This window comes from Miniopterus natalensis, chromosome 10, assembly GCF_054644295.1.
Source record: "Miniopterus natalensis isolate mMinNat1 chromosome 10, mMinNat1.hap1, whole genome shotgun sequence".
NCBI classification, from domain to species: Eukaryota; Metazoa; Chordata; class Mammalia; order Chiroptera; family Miniopteridae; genus Miniopterus; species Miniopterus natalensis.
Genome location: NC_142090.1, coordinates 27342800 through 27352376, shown reverse-complemented (window position 1 = coordinate 27352376; position 9577 = coordinate 27342800). Strand labels below are relative to the sequence as shown.

General features: G+C 39.5%; 1 protein-coding gene across 1 annotated transcript in view; it reads left to right on the top strand.

Annotated features, from left to right (window-relative positions):
- The first annotated feature begins 879 nt into the window (after positions 1-879).
- Positions 880-9577, top strand: part of MET (MET proto-oncogene, receptor tyrosine kinase) — a 148082-nt gene continuing 139384 nt past the window's right edge. Inside the window, exon 1 of the mRNA XM_016201632.2 lies at positions 880-1019. The gene's annotated coding sequence lies outside the window, so the exon portion shown is untranslated. The remainder of the gene's footprint in view (positions 1020-9577) is intronic.

Sequence of the window (9577 nt, the reverse complement as noted above, 5' to 3'; positions counted from 1 at the left end):
TCATTAACGTTTGCCTAGTTATTTAATCAGCCTGTTTCCTGCTTCGGTGGGGGGAAACGTTAAGGAAACTGAGGTTTCCTCGGAGTTAAACTCCTCTGTTGTTCTTCCTTCCAGAAACCCGAGTTATAGTAGGGGATTGTAGCTGCATAATGAAATCACTGAACAATCTGTCTCTGCACTCCTACCTCTGACTCTGACAATGAACTTGTTTACGCGGTGCCCAAATCTTTCTCTACCCGGGTCAGTGCCTGGTGCCCACCCGAGACCTGGGAGAGGCAGAGCCTCGAGCTCTCCCGCCAGCGGCGCTCCGTGCGCGCGCCGGGCGCCCAGAGCCTGCGGGCCGTGAGCTCCGCGTCGCCGGAGGACGGGCGCCGCGCGGGCGCCAGAAGGGGGAGACTCAGTCCCGCGTCTGCCGCTGTGCTAACTTCAAACTGCCCCAGCTGGGGGAGGAGAGAGCTCACAGCCAGGGCGAGAAAACTCCACCTAAAAAAGTTTCACCTTGTTGTGGGCGGGGGGAAGGGTGGGAGGAAACGCGACCCACGCGGGGCCAGGCACGGTGCGCTGGAGGCAGGAAGGGCGGGAGCCGATTTCCCCCTCTGAGCGGTGCCAGCGAGCACCTCTTCGCTCCCGCGGCAGACGGACAGCACCCCACACAGACGAACACGTGCTGGAGCGGGCCGGGGGCGGAGCGCCTGGGTCGGGTCGCGGGGCCGTGCCTCCCGCCTGGGCCCGCCCGGGCCGCCCGGGGCGCGCGCGCCGAGACCCGGCTGAGTCACCGGCTGGTCAGCGAGCGGTGGGAAGGGGCGGAGAGAGCGCCGCCGCCCGCAGGCCGGACGCTCGCTGGGCCCGGCCGCAGGTGACCTGAGGCCCTCCCCAGGGCTTTGTGACCAGATGCGTAGCCCCGCGGAGGGCGTCAGCCGAATGTGGGACGACAGCTGACTTGCTTCGAGGAGGCGCGGAGCGCGCTGGTGGTCCCTGCGCGACTGACTTCTCTGTCGCGGGTTCCTGGGCACCACAAGGTAAAACTACAACCCCTTTCATATCCCGCACCCCACCCCTCGCCCCAGTGCTTCTGTTTCTTTGTTCCCTAAGGGACCTGACTGCTGGAAACTCAAGGGGTGTGTGTGTGTGGGGGGGGGGGGGGGTCCAAACTAGAATGGGGCTTTTCGTTTTAAGGATTCGCTTCACACGGCCACCTGTATGACTCAGGGGAGAGAGAGACGCTGGGGTAGGCAGTACTGTATGTCTGTTTATGGCCAGGCATGTTTCCAGGCTGTGGTCTGACTCAGCCCTTACAAAAGGGATCCGGTCGCCCAGTCCACGGTGATGCAGCTGACAAGGTTCGAACCCAGAGACTTCCTTGTTCCTAACCCTGCTCTATCTGTATTACGTGAGGGTCCTTCCGAGGGGCAGATGTTTCTGTGAAGGGCTGAATTCTTCATTTTTGGCAAATTCACGGGACTTGTGCTCCATCATTTTCAATTGTACCTTCGCTCTTTGCTTGGGCACTGTGGCGGACATTTATCTTATTAGGCAAACCTGATTATAACTAGAGGTCGGATAGCGTGGCTAGTACTAACCCAGTAATTAAAGCACAGATGAAAGTATTTTCACTGATTATTGCCAGTGCAGAATTTACAACAAAGTACTGTTTCCCATTTCATATTTTTTCTATTTCAAAAGAGCCATTTGCAAATTTGGCAATTGAGGGTTCCAGTGGCTCATGCATGAATATTTGCTCAGTGTATTTTACCTTATCACACTTTTGTGTTCAAAGAAGCACTGGGTAGAATGAAATATTGTCGACTCTCCTAGGCAAAATAATCAGGATATTTTAGTTGCCAAATTAAGATGGTCGATGAATATGATAGGATTGTAAAAACTGATATTGGAGAGAGTATAGACTATCTGGAGTCTCTCTTGAATTTTAAGAAGATTTCACATTTTGTAGAGTTGGGTGGAGGTTTTTCTGCTGTTTCCATTAGCCAGACACATGCAAATGGATTCAGAAAAACATTATTTTTCTTTACAGCTAAACTGTTATAGCTGATTAATGACTTTTTTCTGCATGAAGATGATCTGAAAGTAATCTACATCATGTTTCTCTGTGCAACTGGGACATAAATTGTGCTTTTATGTAAACTGTAAGTGTTGTTTGGATTATTTACAGGTACATAGCTTTCCTTTCTAGCTCTAAGCATATCGGGCTTTGTTTTAACATGTAAACTTCCACAATGGAACAGAAGTGAGGTGGTTTGGTTCAATCATAGACTACAAGGCTGTGGTGTATTCAGTGTTCACTCTTTTTGAACTGCTGGATAACACAGGTAAAATTTACATCATTCATAAGAAATTTCTGTAGTACCAAAAATGTGTCTGAGTGCCTATAAAATATACTGTTGTTTTTAAAATTCTTCTCAGGTTTCACACTTAACAGTGCATAAGCCTATAGTTATTAACCTAAAAATATTTTAATTTTAACCTAATGGAATTTATGGCATATAGAAGATGGTCTGCTGACTACTGCTTTTCAAAGATTGCTTTGTTCTTAATGCATCACAAATAGGGGTTTACATTAGATGTGCACTCTGTGCCTTCAGAATTAGTGGATGAAGTTTATCTGAATGATAAAGATGTACAAGATTAGTCACAGCCAGTCAGTATGAAAACTCATAACTGGTATTTTCATGACTTTTAAACCTACAATAAAAGAAAAATGACACTTTTCTAAGCAAGAAAAATACCCATCTTACAAATTCATTTTAAAACTTTATAAGCATGTTCCACTATAATCTTAAATTTTTTAAATTTGTTTTAATGAGGATTAAACTAAGAAATACATTTTAGAAATCAATTTCCTTGGCTGTTAGTTAAAAAAAAAAGTCCAAAATAGCATTAGTCTAATTTTCCTTTTACAAATCTATATAATAACCTCAAATAAACTTTTTTTTATATGTGGTCATCTCAGGATAGTGTAAATAACTCGAAAAGGCTAACATCCTCTCAGGACACACGCCTTTCTCTGGGTGGCTGCACCAGTGCCTGTGGTGATGCACCTATGTGAGTCTATAGCTCCCTGCACATTCAGAGCACCTCCTGTCTCTCCGCCCCTTTCCTCCTCACCCCTTTCCCTTAGTTCGGTCAGAGTGGCTTCCAAGCCCTTGTGTGTGCCATTTCTCCGTTTTCATGGTTTCTTCATCACTGTCATTAGGTTTAATGCTTCTCACCAGAATCATCTATTTTCTTTTTCCCATCATCCCTAATATTTTCCTTGGGCTGCTGTGTTTGTTCATGGGATACCAAATTTCCTAATTGTGCCCCCTTAAGGGGAGGAAACTCAAGTGCCAGGGTGTTCACCTCACTGGTGTATATGATGAAACTGTTGTCTTTGACTCTAGCCCTCAGGACATAATTTCTTCATGGGCTTTACTCAGTGCAAAATAAATAGTCACCTCTTAGTAATAAATGGAAAATATACTGACTAATGTTAATTCACCATCACTTTGATTTAGCAGACACAGTAGCTGCCAGGTTCACATTTCCCTCACCAAAAATAGTTAAGAACTGTATCTAGAGCATTATATGTGTTTGGTACTATGGGAACATTTTCTAAAAAGAAAGAAATTAAATATCTGCCCTGGAAGAGTTTACAATCTAGGTGTACAGATAAATGACACACATATAAAATGGAACCAAGATCTGTAATTATGAAGGGAATATCACACAAGAATGACATTGTTAGAAACCATCCCATTTGCTATTAAATATTATTTTATTTTTCAATCAAAAGATTGGAACTTAAAGACCTCTTAAAATTTTCAAGCTGCTTCTTCTGAGGATATCACCTTTCTGATAGTACAACAACCCTACAATATAGGCAATATCTTAGCCTCCCCATCGTTAGACAACAAAACTGCCTGCAAGAGCCTAGCTCCCATGCTGTCTCAACAGCACCATACAGCTTCTGCCCAGTCATCAATGACGTTAACTGTTTGAAGCATTTCCACTGAGAAATATGTTGGGATCCTTAGGTTAGTGATAAATGATGAATATATATTTCTGGCCTCTAGGGTTTTTCTCACCTTCTCTTTCTCCAGTTCTTTTTCTTGCTTTCTCTTTTTGTAGTAAAGCATACCAAGAAAATCTTTGTTCATGTATGTGAGGCATTCTCCTGTTCATATCAGATTTAAGAGTTATGAATAATTTTGTAATCAACCCTTCTATTAGAAAGCCCATTCTCAGATATCTCTTCAGCTGTATTTAACAGTTAGTGTATTTCCCTTGGGATTTGTTTCAATAAAAACATTCAGTAAAATCTGACTACTTTGCTTTTCAAGGGACAAAATGAAAAAGTATTTTTATAAGCTGTAAAACATAATTGAGAGAAAAATCATACATCTGGCATTTGTAGCAGGAGGTTTAAACACAGTGCAATTAAAACACACACACACACACAAAACAGCTGGCTAATCACATATGCAGGCATACATATTTCTTCTGTGACTGTGTGAATTTCTACAAATATGTTTATGGAGGATACTCCTGTTGTGTTCAATTTCTGTAGTAGCTATAGGACCCATAGAAATTACATAAGAGTTTATGAGCCATATAAATTATATAATGTTTCATAGGATTTGAAAACGTATTTCTCTAAATATAACAAAGGATTATTATGAAATATGGTCAGAGCAATTATGAAATGTAGTCAGAGAATCACAGGTTCAAGTGAAAGCTAATTCCTATACTCTACGAATGTGATTGAGGATATAGTCATTCTGGATAATTTGTTGTGCACCTACTATGCATAACTCTATATTCTGGCAATGCAGCAAAAAATAAAATAGAAAAATGTCTCTGACCTCATGATGCTCTGTTCTATATTTAGGAAGGCAAACAATAAATAAAATACATAAATGTGTTGTATATGAGATGGTGATAAGAACTGTAAGGAAGCATAAAATGGTGAAGGGGAGTAGGTACTGTCCTGGATAAGAGGAGATCAGATGGTGACTGAAAAATTCAGGAGTGGGGTCAGAGAAGGCCTCACTTCACAGGTGGCCCTTGAGCTAGAACCCAAAGGAGATGAGAAAATGACCCATGTGGATATCTGGATATCTACTTTGCATTCCTCAGGAGTGCCATTCTCATTTTGTTTTTTCTGGAATTATGCAGTGCACAGCCTGCAGAGCTGTACATGGAACCTCTGTTTTTTATGAGAAGTACCTGGACAGTGCCTGCCATAGTTCACTACAGTCTCAAAAATGAAGATGAAGTTATGGCCCACATTCCTTAGTTTATGGGGTATGGAAGAAGAGAACCCATGGTATTTTCCTCCATTCTTCTGGTCCTATCCTTGTACCCATCCTTGATCAGAGATATTGCTCCATTTGGACAATTTTCCTTCTTATTTTCTACACTGTGAGCATGGCCCAAAGGGATTTGTTGAGAGCAAAACCTCATAGTCTTTGTCATGGATCCCTTCCATAGTATAAACCTGAAGATAGCAAGGGAGGCAATTTTTTATGGTATACAGCTTCTGTCTGCTGTGCACTCCTTTCTTTCCCTTTTTCTCTTGCCTTCCTTACCTCTTTCCAATGTTAAACCATTTTTATCATCTTTTCTTGCTTCTTATGCCCTGTCTATATCCTGTATCAAGATTTGCAAACAGCTAACCTAATGAGTAAAACGAACCCTTTCATTGGGGACCAACAACTGGCTCAGAAAAAAACCCTGTCTAAGAGGGGCAGCCATTGTTTGGCATCATCAGAGTTGCCATGAGGCCCATTGTGTAACGTACATCCATGTAGTGCTGTCTTTCAAATTTTTAGGAGAAGCTAGAAATCTCTCAATATTTAAAGGCTAACTGAGCATTTTTAAAACTGCATCTAGAGAGACAAAATGTCTGTGGGCCAGCTTTGGCTTCTGGTGATCCTGTTTTCAGTCTTGGCCACGACTATACCTGCCAAGTGATCCCCTGTGTAACCTTAAGGTGCTGTGTGACCTTTAACAGCATACTTGGCCAAAGAGCCCCAGGACCACTTTTGCAGAGTATTTTATTTTCTGGAGTTCTCAGATTTTTCCCCTCTCTGGAATATTAGTTTAGCAATTTAAAGAAGAAAAAGATATTTTATAATTTTTATATTGGCACATAGTTATTTTTCTAAACTCATCAGCCCACACACTTTCTATCAAGCTATATATATTTCTAAACTAGAGGGTAATCTAGTTATTTCATTCTTTAGCTAAAGCAATTTTCTGAAATCTAAATTCATCATAACTATATGTACATTTCATATTTCATTTCCAAGTACTCATTAAGAATAAACCCTCTCTTTGGAATACTGACACTTTCTTGTTTTGCTTTGTTTTGTTTAGATCTGCCTGAACTTCACCAGTGGTTATTCCTCTACCATTGAAATTCAAAATGCACACTGTGTTGGTTTTGAGAGCCTTTAAAAGCCATCAGATTAGTGTTGCAATCTATTTTTCCAAAGGAATAAAATCTCACAGGTTTACCCTAACTTGTTCCCTTTGGTCCTAAGAACTCAGTGAAATACCCAGGCTAGTGGCCTTCCAGAAGACCGCTGTGTTAGAATGGAAGATTATGTACTGTGTTTCTTCCTACTATTTTAATGCAAATATAATAATATGTCATGAAACAGTGCACATATTAAGATCAGTGGCCTTTTCCTATTTTGAAATTATCTTTTTTTATTCTCGGATATTTGGAAATCTGAGATAACACCTAGAATCTCACTTCTAATTTTAAAGTTGTATGTTAAAAAAAAAGAAAATAACTGACTTGGAGGAATTAAAAAGTACTCCAATGTTTGGTAAGACCATGGATGGTTTTGGTATTTAATATTTTATTTAATATCAAGAAGAGCATTTGAAGCTGGACACCTTTGAAATAATGTAGTTTTGACAAGTCGGAGAGAGAGGTGGAGTAAATTTGGTTAGCAGAAGGCAGGTTGCCTCCTTTTGAGGCCTAATCATGTGTGAAAGGAAAACCCAGCCAAGTTTTGGGTCCATAAGACAACTCTACCTTTAAAAGTAAATTTTGGCTTTGCTCAAGACTAGCATGTATTTAGACCAACATTTTAGTTCTTTAAAAGTAAATCTGGGGGTCTTTTAAAGGAAATTTAATCCATGTGTTTTTGATTCACTAAATCCTAAATCATTACCTATAAACTGTATGTCTCTCTAAGCTCTTTGATGTCTAAGAAATCTTTGAAACCATGTAAGGTCCCCTTTGTTGCAGAAAAACAGGAAGTTTATTTTTTACTAAGGGTCAGTAAACAGGGTCTTTCAAAAATCTGAAATCTAAAATTCTGCAACCATGACAGCATGGATGTTTGAATGAGTACTAATGCATTTTCCTGATGCAATGTAAAAAATATAAGTATTTTTAAAGACCAGTGCTATTTTGTTATAATCCTTACTAACCTAAGGACATTATCTTTCTATTGTAATATAAAATAAAGTCCAAATATTTATTATAAGTTTATACTGGCACACAGTAGGTATTCAGTAAGTATGTTGTTGAATGTTAAATGAATGACATTTTTCTTCTGCCCAGACCCTTCCAGCCAATATCAATATCCATCTGCCACGTCTTGGAATGAGATCTATTCTGAGCCAGTGACCTGGTTCAAAAAAATTTTTTAATAAGCAATCTAACTAAATGTATGACATTTATTGAAATTCAGTCTGTACCATGAAGCAACTGCCTTTGCAAAGAGTGCTGAAAATAGGAAGGAATTCTAGGCTAATTTGATTAAGTATTCAGCTTTATCATATGCTTTCTGAAAATTGATTTTTTCCCCCCTTTTACAATTCCTATTATCCTTCTTCTCAACTTGACATGCTTACTGATTGAAAACTATGCCGAGAAAAGGGCAGGCTGTTTTTATCTCTAAGCAAGAGCAGCAAGTTCAAACAGGCTTAGAAAACATAACGCTTTAATCATAAGTTGTCATAAGGGACACTCAACAATAATAGTGTTGTTGGGGTTTGCTCCAAATTACATGGATGACACATCTTTGAACACTATTGTGTAGAGAACACCTTTTTACTCAAGTTATATTTCCTGTTTGTGAGTCTGTGCTTTCTGGTAACTAGACTTCCCATATGGGCTCAGCCCAAATATGTAACTTTAAGTACAGTTGAAATACATGTGACTAGAGTATTAAAGCTATGGAAACAGCAACTCCTTCAGTCTCAAAGAAAGTAGAATTTAGAAGGCGTAGTACTGAAACATGGACAGTGAGATCTTTTTATTATGTTGTGAATTTCTAACAGTTCATCACATTTGGTCCCCAGAAAACTTTCCCTAATCAAAAGTGTCTTATATCTGTGACATTGGGGTTCCAGAATTTGAATTTCTTATAACTTGGTGGGGAAATAAAGGAAAATTGTGTTATTATGGTCTTGAAATGGAGATTCTCTTAGGTGAACCTGAAGGTTGCCAAATATATATCATCATTAAAGCTTGTTTTGAAATTTAATTATAGATAGCACAGTATAAGGAGTAACTTATTTATATAGTTTTGACATGCTTAATTTTTTTCAATGGTTAACCAGAGAATCAATAATAATTATATATTAATGTGTGTACACATTTATAATTAAATAATTTTTAACTTCATTTAAAAGGTCTCATAGTTTGATAAATTAGCAGTAAAATGCTCTATATTTATACATTTGGGAAGATGTAGTTCAATTTAAGAAAATTTTTGTGATAACTCTCATGTCACAGATATAGAAAATAAATAATGAAGGAAAAGACCTGTAGGTTTTTATGGGGTATTGGATTGTAGGTTAAAGGAGGGGAGAAGTAGGTGGATACTCTGTGGGGTCATGGGCTTGGGTGGGTGCATTGCAAGTCATGAATAGAGTGTCCCATTAGGAATCAGGCTGCTGCCTTACAAATAGGAAAAAGACTGGTCAAAACTGAGCGGGAAATCAAGGGAAGCTCACAGGAAAATAGGGCACACAGTAAGCAAAGTCTAAACTTCCTCCAACTCTGTCGAAGGTGGTTTGATTCTGGGAGAAGATAGACTCTCATCTATCCAGTGATAAATCAGTCCTCTTAGTTTACCTTACTTTCAGCTACCAATAAGAATAGCAAGAATATTTAGACAAAGCAGGAATGACTTTCAGTTTGAGCATCACAGGTGTGTCCTAATTCCTCCGTTACTCACACACACTCTAAATTAAATTCCATGTTCTCAGAGGAAATCATTGTATTAAAAGAAAAAGCAAACAAACTTATAAATGTTTTACACCATTTTCATGACTAAAATTATCTAGTGTATCAGTGATTATGATGTATCTATTACTGTTGGGATCAAAAGCTATGTCCCTAAAAACTATATCCACAATTATTTTCTGTTGGGTTTTCATCTGCTGTGGATGTATATTAGCTTTTCTTGTGAATATTATCTTGAGGCCGTTTCTTTTGGCCTTGATTATACAGAGTTCATGCTGGAGTGTGTGTGTAGGAATTGCATTTGTCATGTTCCAAACATGAACTAAGACAGTGGTCTAAAGATTTGAGGAAAGCTCATATCAGGGC